Source organism: Lepeophtheirus salmonis, chromosome 8 (genome assembly GCF_016086655.4).
Source record: "Lepeophtheirus salmonis chromosome 8, UVic_Lsal_1.4, whole genome shotgun sequence".
Classification (NCBI taxonomy): Eukaryota; Metazoa; Arthropoda; class Copepoda; order Siphonostomatoida; family Caligidae; genus Lepeophtheirus; species Lepeophtheirus salmonis.
The window spans coordinates 17,975,438-17,989,796 of record NC_052138.2 but is presented as its reverse complement, the minus strand read 5'-3'; the positions used below and the strand labels follow the sequence as shown (position 1 = coordinate 17,989,796).

At 29.2% G+C, this 14,359-nt stretch overlaps 1 protein-coding gene across 10 annotated transcripts in view; it reads left to right on the top strand.

The window, feature by feature from the left end:
- LOC121123099 (uncharacterized) overlaps nucleotides 1-14,359 on the top strand; it is a 325,625-nt gene that overhangs the window by 3,744 nt on the left and 307,522 nt on the right. For 3 of the 10 annotated variants that reach the window (XM_071890710.1, XM_071890713.1, XM_071890712.1), the window contains exon 1: nucleotides 3,330-3,582. The exons of 4 other annotated variants lie outside the window; for them this stretch is intronic. The gene's annotated coding sequence lies outside the window, so the exon portion shown is untranslated. Of the gene's footprint in view, nucleotides 1-3,316; nucleotides 3,590-14,359 lie in introns of those variants that run through there. 3 more of the 10 variants (XM_071890709.1, XM_071890707.1, XM_071890708.1) reach the window with 2 other exon arrangements.

Sequence of the window (14,359 nt, the reverse complement as noted above, 5' to 3'; positions counted from 1 at the left end):
ACCCAATCTCTTTTTATAGCAGCTGAATTATTTTACCTGCGAATTCATATTAAAAAAACGCCTGTCTCACAATTTCAAGCCAGGGGCGTCCGCAGGGTTGAACCTTCCATTAAATCAAGGATTTTTTATCGTAATGAGCCAAAAATTATCGCTTGTGATAAAATTTCAAAATAGTAAAACTTTTAAAAATACTTTTTTTTACTTTTCTTTTCTTAAAAAATGTCATGTATTAAAATTCAGGCCTGTGCGATTTTTTTTTAAATTTTGCAAAAAATAAAATCCTGAAGACACCCCGCTGCAAACTGCCATAAAAAATGTATCGTCTATATAGTTTATATATTTTTTTTTATCTATGGACATGACTTATAACTGAAAGATTTACATAATAAATATCTTATAAGAAATGTTGAAGAAATGTGATTAAAATTGCATAAAAATATATGAATATCCAATGAAGTTACACAGATTTGATAGATGTTAACTTCACCGAATAATTTTTATGCATATATATGGTACTTTTATGCAATGATTTAAATGAATATTTGCATGATGGATAGGAACATCAGCATATTTATGATTTAGTATTAGTTCTTTCATCTGAGAAACCATTTTGAATATTCAGTAGGGAGGACTTGGCAACGTTTTTGAGAATTGTCAATTCTCATACAGCTAACGTGTTCATATTTTTGAAATATTTGTAAATGAGTAAAATTTTAAGTCAAATTTACATTCTTGTTTGTTATCTTAGATTTTTTAATAAAAAAAAATTTGATTTTGAACGTTCCTTATTTTTAAACTGACTTATATTTTGTATATCTTATAAAATAATATAAAATATCTATTAAATTAGGGAAACCAACTCACAAACATGTTCTCTTTTTACGCCTTGAAAATCCTTTAAAAATCGTACATTTTATGTATAAATTTAAAAAAAAGTTCCCTGAATACTCTGGACAGAATATAATAAGAAGACATGCGTGAAGAAATGAGGACAGTTGGACACCCAACATTTTGCAGATTTTGTTTTTTAATAATTAAAGTTATTGGCCCCTTTACTTTCAAAAACGGTTAGTAGACCTGCTCAAATAAATAACTACACGTGATTACAAACTAATTACAACGTCAAACATCAAACTGCCATCAGAATAGATAAAAATGTTAAATTAGTCTAATTTATATATCAAAAAAGTAATTAAATTATGTATGGTATATATTTTTTCTACTTTAATTTACGTCGATCAAAATTAAAGTTTTAAATTTCGTTTTGCTTTTATAGCAATTAAAATACGAAAATTTATTTTAATTCCAAAGTGTTTTATATCCTTAATTCTTACATAATTTTCCCCGTAAACTAATCTTATTTCAATTAAATAAAAGCCAAAATAACTTCTATAAATAAATGTTCAACTTTTTTATATAATTTTTTTGAAGGTTTTTACAGTAGTTTGATAAGTATTAAAAGTCGTTAATTTTGATGTTTTTCAATCTTTGATTGTTTTTTTCAACCAATAATGATTTATTTCAACACTTCTAAAATGAACATAATGCACAAAATATTTAAAAAATACGAATGAACATCGTTTCTTTAAAAAATTATTCTATATAGTAAGAACTTGATTAGATGTGAATAACGCATAAAAACTAGCTAAAACCTCGGACCCTGAGGAGGAGCAAGGGCTATGCAGTAGGTTAATCATTGAGTCTTTCCCTAGACATAACAAGGTTTCCCTTTTCCTTAACGTCTTCATAAGATGAAATTATTTTCGGACCAACTTATCGAGGCTTGTAGGCATCATGGATACATTTTAAATTGCAGAGTAGAGGATAAGAAGGACTTTCGAAATGATTAGCTAGATTTTGTAGAATGTTTTATAGGAATGGGATGTCATCACCAATCAATCAATCGATGTTAGAATCAAAGCCTCTAAGAGCCCCATAGCCATGCTTACCACGTGGCTTACTTTCCAACATTCGTAAAATAAATGAAAAGATAATTTCTCCTCTGAGCCACAGAAGGAGAATTTTTTAATCTCTTTTCTTTCAAAGATTTATTGGTGAATAATAAAGAGGTTGTTATCCTCTAACCATTTCTCCTTTTGACTTGTGAAAGTGTTTCGGAAGAGTTTACTCCCGCCCTCGACAACATTTTCATTATCAAGGGATCCAAGTTATATGGGCCAAATCTTGACTAAGTTTGCTGTAATTTCTTTTATAAGGCTTCCATTGATATACTTAAAAACTCGCTCCTACGGTACAGTGTCTAATGCAATATAAAAGAGGACCAAAGAAGTAATGATTAAATCTTTTTATAATCTTATTGATTGTATTAAATTGTAGAAACATCTAGGAGCACCTCTTCACGGACTGTTTATGCAGTTGGCCAAAAGAAGTAAGCTGCAGAAGGAAAATAGTATCAAACCCGATGCTATGGTCTAGCAGTTCATCCGTAACCAAGAGACGCATGACTAATCAAATAGAAGAATCTATGATTTTTAAAATGTTCTTTATAATAATGATGAATAATAAAAATAAAATTATAGTTTTTTAGTCACAAAAAATATCATCAAATCTTGTAAAAATTATCCCAACTAGTAAGAAAGAGTTATTTAACATTGTTTGATCAAATAATATGGAATGATACGTTTTTAAGAAATACGTTGACTCTTGAATAATAAAAAAAATCCATTAATTGAAACACAGTTTATAATTATCTAATTATACAATAAAAGTTTACTGGAACCAAAATAAAACCAATTTTTTTATTCGCTTTATGAAGAGGAGTATCCATAACACTTTTCAAGCTATTGCTTAGATTGCACGGTATTTTTTCCCATCAAGAAGCAGTGTCAAATTAAAACACAATTTTTTTTTTTTTTGATCCATTGTTTTAGAAACAACAAAAGTAGGGTCACACTTGAATTTTTTTTTATAAAATCCTGGATAAACATGCAATAAAGGAACGGTCTTGTCATAAAAAATAAAATAATTTAGGGACTCAAAGGGTAGGGAGTCTAAATATTTTATATAAGTCTTTCTTATACACAAACATTAGTTTTTGTTGTAATTTATGCAGCACTTTTGATTCCCAGAACATTAGACATAATAAGATATCAGAACATTCAATCTACTTTCTCAAGTTCTTAATACATACCTAACAACCTAAGTCATACATACATAATATTTTCCATACAGTATTATCTTCCTCTCAAAATATTAACAACAACATTATTCGGACGCAAGCACGCCATAAAGACCCGCGAGTAAAGGAAGCGCAAACGGTTAAAAGTAGTTTTTAAGTCCGAGCTTTTTATTTCGCAGAATGTATTTTTAGTATATCAAATATTTTCGTATAGAAAGAGTATTTTGATTCTCAGTGAAGTTTTTGGGTGTTTTTTCTTATATTAAAAAAATATTTATTTATATAGTGATTTTTTCATTAATTATCGTGTTTTTGTTTTGTGCTCAAGTATGTGAACTACAAATACTTAATTCATCAAGGTTAGTTTTCACGTATTTGGAAAGGGGAATTTCGTTCTTTCGTTCGTTGTGTAGTTTGGTCCTTGATATTGATTCCTTCAAGACGTATATTGTATGAAATTATCACTGTTATTGCTAATAGTTTTGTCGAAAATAATTTGTAAAATTGTCAAAATAATATATATTATGTCTCATATTTTCATCACTAAAGGTCTTTGGCAAATATTTATTATTTGGTAGAGGAGGAATATTATGAATCGTTTACTCTCGAGTAATTTAAACCAATGTTTTTTTGTGAGTAGTAGTTATTTTTATTTATTGCTAGGGACATTGGCGGATCGAAGTTACTCCTAATTTGTAATCTATTTGCCGTTGCAAAAGTTATTTTCATATACATATTAAATCTTCGATCATTCTAATAAAATTAGCGTTTTCTTTATTTGTTCATCAAACGGAATCATTGATTTTAATTCACTGAAAACCACTTACAGTTGTATTTGAAATGAAAGGAGATTGCAGACATATATAACTGAAGCAGACTCAACCTAAACACACAAAAAATAATTGTTAAAATATGAAGGTATAAAGGATCTGTATGTATTGAGTTTTTATTCTTTAAACATTTTATGTTTATATTTTTTTAATTACCTAATTTTTTTAATTATAAAGTATATATTTTTGAATGAACAATCTTTTTTTTTCTATTATTAGTATTCTGAAATTTTAAACTTTTTTCTCTCCAATTTTTGTATTAAAAGCTACAAATTGTAAGAAATTTTCCGAGTGGCATTTCCATGGGGAGTGTGTCACTTCCTCCCCATGTGGCAACGACCCTTAGCAAATCTGTATCTACAAATATATATTGAGTATCAATTATGTACAAACATCGAGGCTAGATTGACCATTTCTATAACATCAATAGGAAGGACATTTGTTTTTAATTTTTTATTAAAGCATTTTTAGATTTTTTTAAGAAAGAAAAATTGAAATCATTCTTTTTTGAAAATAATTTCTGTGTTTAAAAAAATTATATGACAGGGCATTGAAAAAAAGGACCCTCCGACGTAAAAGAAGATATTTGGCCTAACTAATTATGACATATAGACCATAGATAAGAATAATAAAATACACCATCAACAGATTGATGATAACTAATTTGACATGTTTCATGTTAAATCATAGCTTCATGTATTTATTCTATTTTACAAAACAAGGGTATGTTGGATGAAGCATCTTGTTTTCTTTTTTACTGTGTAGATGAAGCTATGATTTTTATAAATCATAGCATGACTTTAACACTACACTTTTTTCATTGGATTTATATATTTATAAAATCCAAAAACCTCAACCTTAAAATATTTAAGAACATTATTAACTTTTTTATTTCAAAAGAATTTTTTTTTAAAAGTTTGAAAATAAGTTTTTTTATCTAAATGATATCATTTCAGTGATTTATTGTACTTGCCTATCATAGCTTTCGTTTACGATTAATCAATTATCAAATAATTATCAATGTCCTATTTTTTTTCATCCTTAAGGCCTCAGAACTTTAGAGTTGGATTTAATTGCAGATTCAATATTTCATTTCTTTGTAGGCTACTATCAATGATATCATATACCAAATTTAAGTCAAATCCGCTTCCTCGTGGAGCAATCCATTTAAATTGACCATGCTAATAGGTTGTACATATGTAAAAATGAAATAATTTGTTTTTTCAAAAGTTACTTTTACCCAAATAATATCATGAGCAATAAAATTTTTAACAATTAATTAATGCCTAGTATACTAGTTAGAGATTAATGCCTAGTATACTAGTTAGAGATAAAATGTGTTCTGGACCCGGATCCGAAGTAACTGGAAACGGTATTAGTAAAATGATATTATTCGAAAAGATCTGAGATCCAAGAGCCGAAATGGTTTTGGGTACACAAACTATTACAGATTATAAAATAGCTGCGAACAATTAGTAACTTAAATTAAATAATAATTTCATAGATGGAAGAATTGGCTGAATAACAACTGATTTAGGGGCTGAATTAACAATAATTCTAATCAGTGTTATGTCAGTCCTTTTTTATTATGTCCAGTCCAGTCTTTGGCCAGTCCTATCAGCCCTCGGAACCGGTGATTTGGACTGTCAGTACTAAAACTGATTAAAAAATAAAGTTCAATGACAAAACTTTATAAGTTTTTATGACTGATATAAAGGGTTGCATTTTACCGGATATAGACTGACCTAGACGGAACTGCTCAGTACCGGATCCAGACTGACCTGGAGGAGATTCCGGTCTTCATTCCTACCACTAATTCTAATAACATCTAATAATTATGTTCTTATAGTAATACCATTGGGATATTGATTGTTTTGAATCAGTAACCAATAAAAATGTAACCTTAATCTGGATCCTTTTTTTTTAAGTCTGAAATTTGGATAAAATGCCCTAAATATTCGGGCTAAGTATCCGTTTAATTATGGTTTTAGATCCATCAGTTCGAGTACCCAAAATTTCCTAAAATATTCTAAAGATCCGAACCGAACCGGATCTGAAAAAATGTGGATACGTCCTATCTCTAATACTGTTGAAGTAATTGAAATAATATTCCTTAAAGCAATTCTGCTCTCTTTGAAAATGTAATTTTATTAAGCTTTAATATACGTACAATCACACTATATATAATTAGTAGCAATATATAAATATTCCTAGCAAAAAAATTAAATAACAAAATGTTTTGTTAGTTGGGAGTCATTAAAACCAACTGCGTGTATTTTTTTTGTATTTAATACTCTAATACAATAAATACCTGTCTTTATTACTTCTTTTTAAATAAAAGAATATGTATTTATTTGTTGAATTCTCAATTTGAATGCTCCAAAATTTTTCTCATTTTTCGAATTGATGAAATAAATCAAGTAGGTCGTCGTCGGAGTGAGTATCTTACCCTCCCCCTGTCAAAGTTTCTCTTTCTTTAAAGATTTATTATCTAAACAAGGGGGGAATAAGATGTTGATTTTACAAATTCAATTTGTCTACGTTACATAGCTTTGTATACCTAGGTATTGTAGCTATAGGTATTTTGATAAAGATGTAATTCATCATTTAACACTTTATATTTTCAATTATTCTAACAATTCTGTAAATCATTAAAATGTTTCAGAACTTGCCATTAAGTAAGGTATGACTGCACATTAGACCGGTCTGATTTGCAACTTTTTTCGTATTTCGATTACGGAACATAGTAGAAAAATGAAATTGTTCTACGATGTCATTTTTAGCTAGTACACCTTTGTTTGTTTGTTTGTTACAAGTTTTTTTTTTTTGAAATTGTCCTATGGAACAAAAAAGGAGAAAAAGTTAGATAAAGTTGATGATCCGCTTATAACACATCCTTTATTTTTACATTTACAGAAAGGAAACATTAAAATTTTCTTATAGGTTAGATGCAGAAAAAAAACTTTATTAATGGCTGTTATAGGTTATACTTTTTCGCACTATCCGTAATCCAAATTCGAAAAAAAGTTGAAAATCAAACCCGTCTTCTGCACATTCTACCTATCTTCTGGTTTTGGGGTTTGGTCTGGAAATCCTAGACTGTTACTAGAACGTTATAATTTGAACTAATTCCGTCCAACTTTGTTTTGGGTCTAATTCGTAGTAAAAATCGATCTACAAAAGAAATATTAAGTCTACAATTTTAATTTCTATCTGGAATGAACTCCAGTCCAGATCCGTCTAGCAACAAAATCACTTAAGACGTGACTGGGTCTCAACAATGCTATCTACACTAGTAGTGAGTCAACACATAAACAATCTTGAACAAAAATCAAAAAAAAATTGAAATGTACAATTTACTATAATTTTCCTTCATATTTAAATGATACAATTAAACCTGTATTAATCAGCTTGGGAAGGGAGACTGAAGAAGGGACAACCTAGTGCAAGTGACTTCTTAAGCAAGGTTTCCTATTTTGTAAAATATGACCTCTTGCTGTGGCGACAAGCTTTAACTAAGTTAACGTTATTTGCTAACTAATTTTTCATACACATATTTCTATCTATTGCAAAAATCAAAGCAAAAATATCTTTTTTAATTCTATATTTAATTTTAGAACTTTGATTTTCTTGACGCGTTACTCCCAATTCTCTAATTTTTTTCCATATCAAACCTGGTTTTTGAGAAATTACGATTTGAATTTGTGAGTATTTTTACTCTTTTATAGGTTGGAGACAAAATTTTGAGTTTTGAGAATCTATATTGTCTTATATGTTTACTTGGGCGTACCCGTATTAAATATTTTACTACAAATTATTTTATTGATGCTTTAAATAACTACAGAATTTAGTAAAAATTGTCCATAGACAACATAATCATTAGAAATATGTTTCTCCTTCAACCATAATGAAGATACATAATTAGACTAACTCGCTAATCCTCTTCCTAATTCCCTTTTTTAATTCGTATTCAATAACCGTTCTCCCTTTTTCCATTAGTACAATAATTCGTTTGGATTTTTAATTTTTTCGTTGCATGTTCGAATAGAAAACCTATACATTAAAAACATTCAGAAACGTCGAATCAATCTTCTTTTATATATTAAAAAAAAAAATCAACTCATTAGCCAAAAAAACTTATCCTCTAGAGCCCAGGAATCTGGTATGATCAGAATAAAACATAGCCTTAGGTACGTGACTCAGAATTCTAAACAACTTTTACTTTATGTCTAAAGTAATACAAACATACAAATATAATATGATATTGTAGTAGATATTTGAATTGATTTCTTTCCCCTTAAATTTTTTATTATTCATTATTAGGGAATTTTAAGAATTTCAACACTTAACCTCGAAAATGGATTTATTTTCATGTGGAACATAATAATTTTTTTCTAACTCACAAGTTGTATCCAACGAAATACGAATTATAGTTTCTTGATTAGTGGGGGGTCAAGTACTAAATGAAGTTATATCTGAATATTAAAAGATTTTTGAAAAAGTATTTTTTTACTGCTATTGTAGGCCTTGTATTCTAGGAAGAGTTGAAATACCCCAGAATATCAATTATAGTTGGGAAACTTCATTTGATTTATTAGAAGGTTAATTGGCCCCGATATGCCATTTTAAATAAAATCCATCATTTTTTCATTGTGAAGATGAATTTTTGTTACTTCAAGTGGAATTTGCGGAGACTTCAAAGAATTTATATAAGAATTTGTTAATAAAAATGGACGATCTTTCTTGAAGGAACACAAATGTAGTCCAGACTCCATTTTAAGAAAATAATTATTCAGGGTTGCTTTCGTGTTAACCAGCAACATATGTATATAGATTTCTTGACAAATATCAAAACGTTATGTTATACGTATTTATATACATTTTGTAATCCATCATGAGGGAATAATAGATCCATTATACAGAATATTTTTACTCAAAAGGCCATTATTGGGTCTCTTATTCAGTTCTCTTTTTTATTTGAATTCATCATTGTTTCATTTTGTACAAAAAATATTTTTTTTGCAGATTTTGTTCCTTATTTATATTTTAGTAATATGGATATTTTTGTACTCAGTTGTTACGAACCAAATTTCTTTAAGAAAGAAAAAACATCATCCATTTACCTTTGAGAAGTAAACACAAAACAAATGGCCAAAAAATAGCAAATACAGTCAAACCTGTATTAAGCGGTCATGCAAGGGAAACTGAATTTGGGATCTATTAAATCAAGTTTCCTATTTTGTTACGATTCCCAATTTGAAAACTAAATATGGTCACTTAGTGTGATGACACGCTTAAAACAGGTGATTATTATACTAGATTTGACTTTTTATAGGATTCTTATATCTGTAAACAATATACCAAAGGATGATTAAATGAAGTAAAGGATATATTGTACTCTACAAACTGTGATACGGAAAAGTTGGAGTAGATGGTTGGAACAGAGGAGGAAATATAACGTTCCCAACAACCAAAATTTTGCTGTAAAATGAGATTTAAAAAAAATATGATTTCCATAAAAAAATATTTTTCATACAAGAAAGGCATTTAAATGTTTTAAATAATTTTCTCTATAAAAAATGTCCCATTCTGATAATTTAAAAAATGGTGGTACTTTGATATATTGACGTTTTTTCAGATGGTTAGCAATATAAAAAGTTTTGAGAATCACTACACTAACAACAATATCTAGGACCTTAGTCACTTTGAATGTAATTATGCTAGAAAGCTAAACTTGGTGTGATTCGATTTGGTTGATTATGTAAATTCTTAAATGGTTATCAGCTCCAAAGTTGTTTTGGAAAACATATATTTAAATGTTTAAAAAATAGACCCCTGATATTTCTACAAAACCAAGAAATCCCAAAGTTTACTGAACTAAAATAAATCTACTACAGTTTGAGAGAAATTAGTAGCGTGGTTTAGGGTGGGGCAAGTAGGCAAGCTCCAATACGAATTTTCTATACCGAAAAACAAGGTATAGTATGTTCCTGAATTTAGCCCAGTGCCAGTGTCTGTTTCAGATTATTCAATCCTGGTCATACAACTTATAATCTTTTAAATCTTAAGTGTACAAATACTTATATGCAGTGTTTCCTCAAAGCCGCAATATCCATAGCACTGTCAAATAATGTGAGCTATTTACTATATCAAGATGGGTTTTCCTTATGACGACATATTAAGAATTAATATTTATCCAACAAATTATAGATTTGTATGTACAATATATAATAAAAAACTTAGTGTCTAAGTTTCTCGTTAACAAGTGTCAAGTGCATTATGAGGTTTTCCTCGAAAAAGTAATGTAAGATATAACCTCTTTTCTTGTTATAAAATGTGAACATGACAAGTGCTTATTTACTTTCAAAAATTATATCCTTATCTTAAAATATATAAACTAAAATTAATGAAACTATGTATTACTTTAACTTGAAAAAATTTACTTTACTAAATCAGTCGACCATTATCTATAAAATTACATTTATTTCCACAATATATATATATATACAAATCGACTGTACTTGAGCTCAAAACATTGTGGTAATGATTTGTCAAATTTATAGTATTGATTAAACAAAGAGTTGATCATGTATTAAAAAGAAGAACCCATGTGCAAAAATTAGCAAAACTTGACCGACCTCCAAAATTTAGACTAGAATCTAACTCTAATATAAACACTATGAATCTTTATGTACTAAAATGTACTTACGTGCAATTATACAAATTGTGGGGCCCTTGACGTCTCTGAAATACATTTCGACTGTCTATTGTATAGCTGATTATTCTCCCCCGAAATGATATAACAAGCAACTCACTTTAACAAGGGGTATAATAATAATTTATTATTACATTTAAAAATACCAAATGCCCATCCGCCATCACAATATCCCTTCGATAAATGATATAAGTATTACTTTAGTGTTCTAGTTTTTGTCAGGCATAGTTTATAAGAGTACAAGTAAAAGAAGGATCTTCATTTTCTGACGAGAATATTGATAAATTGATTTATTTTACTCACTGATTGTAATGTACATTGATATACATTAAATACCTTTAGTAATTATTATATATTAAACCATGCGTGTAATATTTTATATGTTAAGAAAATCACAAAATATTTTTTTTAAATTATAATCCATTAAATTTTCTTGATTTGGTTGGCTCTAAGGCGCCTAACTATAACCACGGATACGGCTACTTCTTGATGCCAATTTTTTGGACTATTAGATGCTTGTAAAAAAAAAAAGTAACTAAAAATAAACATTGTAAGCCTGACATTATCAAGAATATTTAGGAGGAACATTCATGATGTTTCATTAGAGCAGCTACAATCCGCTGTGACAAGAGAAGAAGGAGAAAAGGATATAATTGTAACTCCGCAACAAATCCTTCAGGCCACTCTGCGTCTTTTATTAGCACATGAAAATGTTCAATTAGGTTTTGAATTTCATTGAATGTAGTAGAAAATAAAGTTCACTACTCAAGAGTTAAATGATATTAAGAACAAGAGCTTAGGAAAAGAAAATTCATTCTTCATGATTACCAACTCAAAAAAACAACAACAACTAAAAAATACTCCCTATTTTCATCCCTTGTCATGCATAGTTATGCTAATCAGTTGCATTTTTTATTTTATTTCCTAAGCTCCTATCATTATTATTTAATTCCCTAGAATCCATCATTCTTTTCTAATAAATACAAGTTATCATTACAAAATCGGATTGAACATTTGCATGTGCACATAAAAGAAAGAAAGTGATCCTGAGGATTTATTTGTGGAGTTATAATCGTAAGTCTTTGTTGGACTCAGAGTAGAATTGAGGATCGACATCTGAGTAATTCTTGCCTTTATCCTTCTTCATTTCCGTCTTCTCCTCTCCCATCCTTAACAGCTGCTTGTAGCTGATCTACTGAAACGTCATAACATCTAAGCTGCTCTCCTCTAAAATATTATTCAAATTGTCAAGGTAACCGAGTTGATTTTCTCTTTCTTTATTTTTTAACATGCCCAAAATACTGCATTTTAGAATCACTAGTCATACCGTTAAAATGGGAGATATACATCTGTATATTTCCCCCTCAAAAATAGAAAATCTTAATCCCATATTTTTACACAATGTTTGAATACCAAAATATATTTCCACAACAATTCATTTTTTACAAACTACATGCAAAAAAAAAAAAAACAAAAAAACAAACATCATTGACTTGATTTTATTGTTAAATACATAGATTGCATCTATGTTATGTATTATTTAATACCATTCCCCCCTCTCTCCTTTTAAAACCTGATATGTAACATAAGTCAAAACCTTTACTACTTTGCAATATTTTCATATAGGTGACTGAGTGACCATCTACAAAACTCTTATAATTAATTCGATCCAAACTCTTTCTGTATCCCAATTAATTTGATTACATAATTACTGTGACGAGTGAAAATTTTATTTTTTGCATAGTTCTTTTATATGTAGAGGGGTTTATTATTGGTACGATGAAATGGTACCAATAAAGGTTAATATAGAAAGATGGATAAATAAAATTATCTTTGACATATACATTATGTATATTACCTTCTTTTTGAATTCAAAAATAAATAACAGGAAAAAAGACTTATCTATATATAAGATATGTTAAAAATTTGCCCCCCCCCCATGGTCTAGCTACGACACGGTTGCAGACACACACAAAAATTGCCCTCTATAAACGCTTACTATTTACAATTCTATATATTTGTAGGGATTTATGATTGAGCGGAATACATTCCAAAGGTTCTCAATAACATATAAAAACCCTACAAGGATATCAAACAATGAACTTCGATTGATTATTATGTATGCCTTATTTACCACCAGATCAGACTACTTACATCGGTAAATGTACATACATATATTCATAAGACATTAAAAATTATGAAATAACTTGTCTTCAAATAAATTTTTGAAATGTGAATATGAACAGTATAAGGATTTCCTCTCCCTCCCCCCTCATTCCAAGCTATCTAGCTATACCAAACTACTCACAATGGAATTTCTTCATTGCATCATCATCATCTGAGGGTATATGTAGTGTTGTGTCGACAGACTTATCGATTCAACTTGAGTCATTAATTTTTCAACTAAACAACAATTGTTATTTGTTAAACCCGTAGTAAAATAATTGCATAGAAACAACATTTAGGGATTTTTATTTGCAGTTCGGTTTAGTCAGGCAGTAGTACAAGGTTGGAGAGCAAAGCGGTGACTCGAGAGGTTGATTTAGAAAAAATTTAATAATAAAAAAAATGAGGACAATCCCAAATTGCCCATCACGGTCCTCCTGGTGGTCCTACAGCCACGTACTCTTCTCCAAACTAGACATGAACTCTGGATCCCTCTTTAAATTTTGCCCTCCACTTCCTGCTTTTTCGGATAGGCCCTCTCCATCGTTATTCATCTTGGCCATCTTGAAAACCAGGCACTTGGAGCCCATTTTAATTTAATCATCATTGCCCCTACAACTTCAGCATCTAGGAGATCTAAGATGCGTTGCTCTTTTGCCTTCTTGCTCACTCATACTGACAAGATGAAGAACTGTTTATTATAGTTTGTTTATGCACAAAGGATGGCTGAACCAGAATGTCAAAAAATAATTACTAAACCTTACTATATTAATGAGAAAATTAACATTAATTAACAGTCCACATTTTGTTACGCTACCCTGTATATTAAAAAAACAAACCATCTGCAGCAATTAAGATCTGCTATGGGAAAAGGTAGAAGTAAATATACAATAATACCTTGAGATACAAGTTCCACAACATATAAATTTTTATCAAGATACAATCTCGTCAAGAGTTGGTGATGGAACACGAGAGCCACTTTTTTTCTTTTTTTTTTACTTATCATTTTTTTGAGGATAAATTATTTTGATTTACGTATTCCGTTAAGGAACAAATTAAACTCGTATGTCAAAGCACTAGTATTATTGTAGGCATATTATTTTATCTTTGGGTTATTATAATTTCAACGTCAGCTAAAGGCAAGAAGTTGATTTTTAATACAACATCAAAGTCAAGGAGACTTCCATGTAATTTATCTTGTTCAAACCCCCTTTTGTCAGCTGATACCTTTGCTCAAGCATTCACAAATCTTGTCACCTCTATATATTTCTATTCCTATTATTATTGCATTAAAGTATTGCAAGTCGACTCAATCGGAACCAAGCACGTGACTACCAATCTATGGTGGTTGTGGTTTTGAGTGAAAAGTACCCCCACCCCATTTCCTATTTTTTTGTTGTCAAATTTGAAATATTTTGTAAAATAAAAAATGAACTTAGACTTTCAATTTTTTTTTTGCCGTAATTATAAATTAATTCTGTCATATTGAGTCATTTATAAATAAAAAAA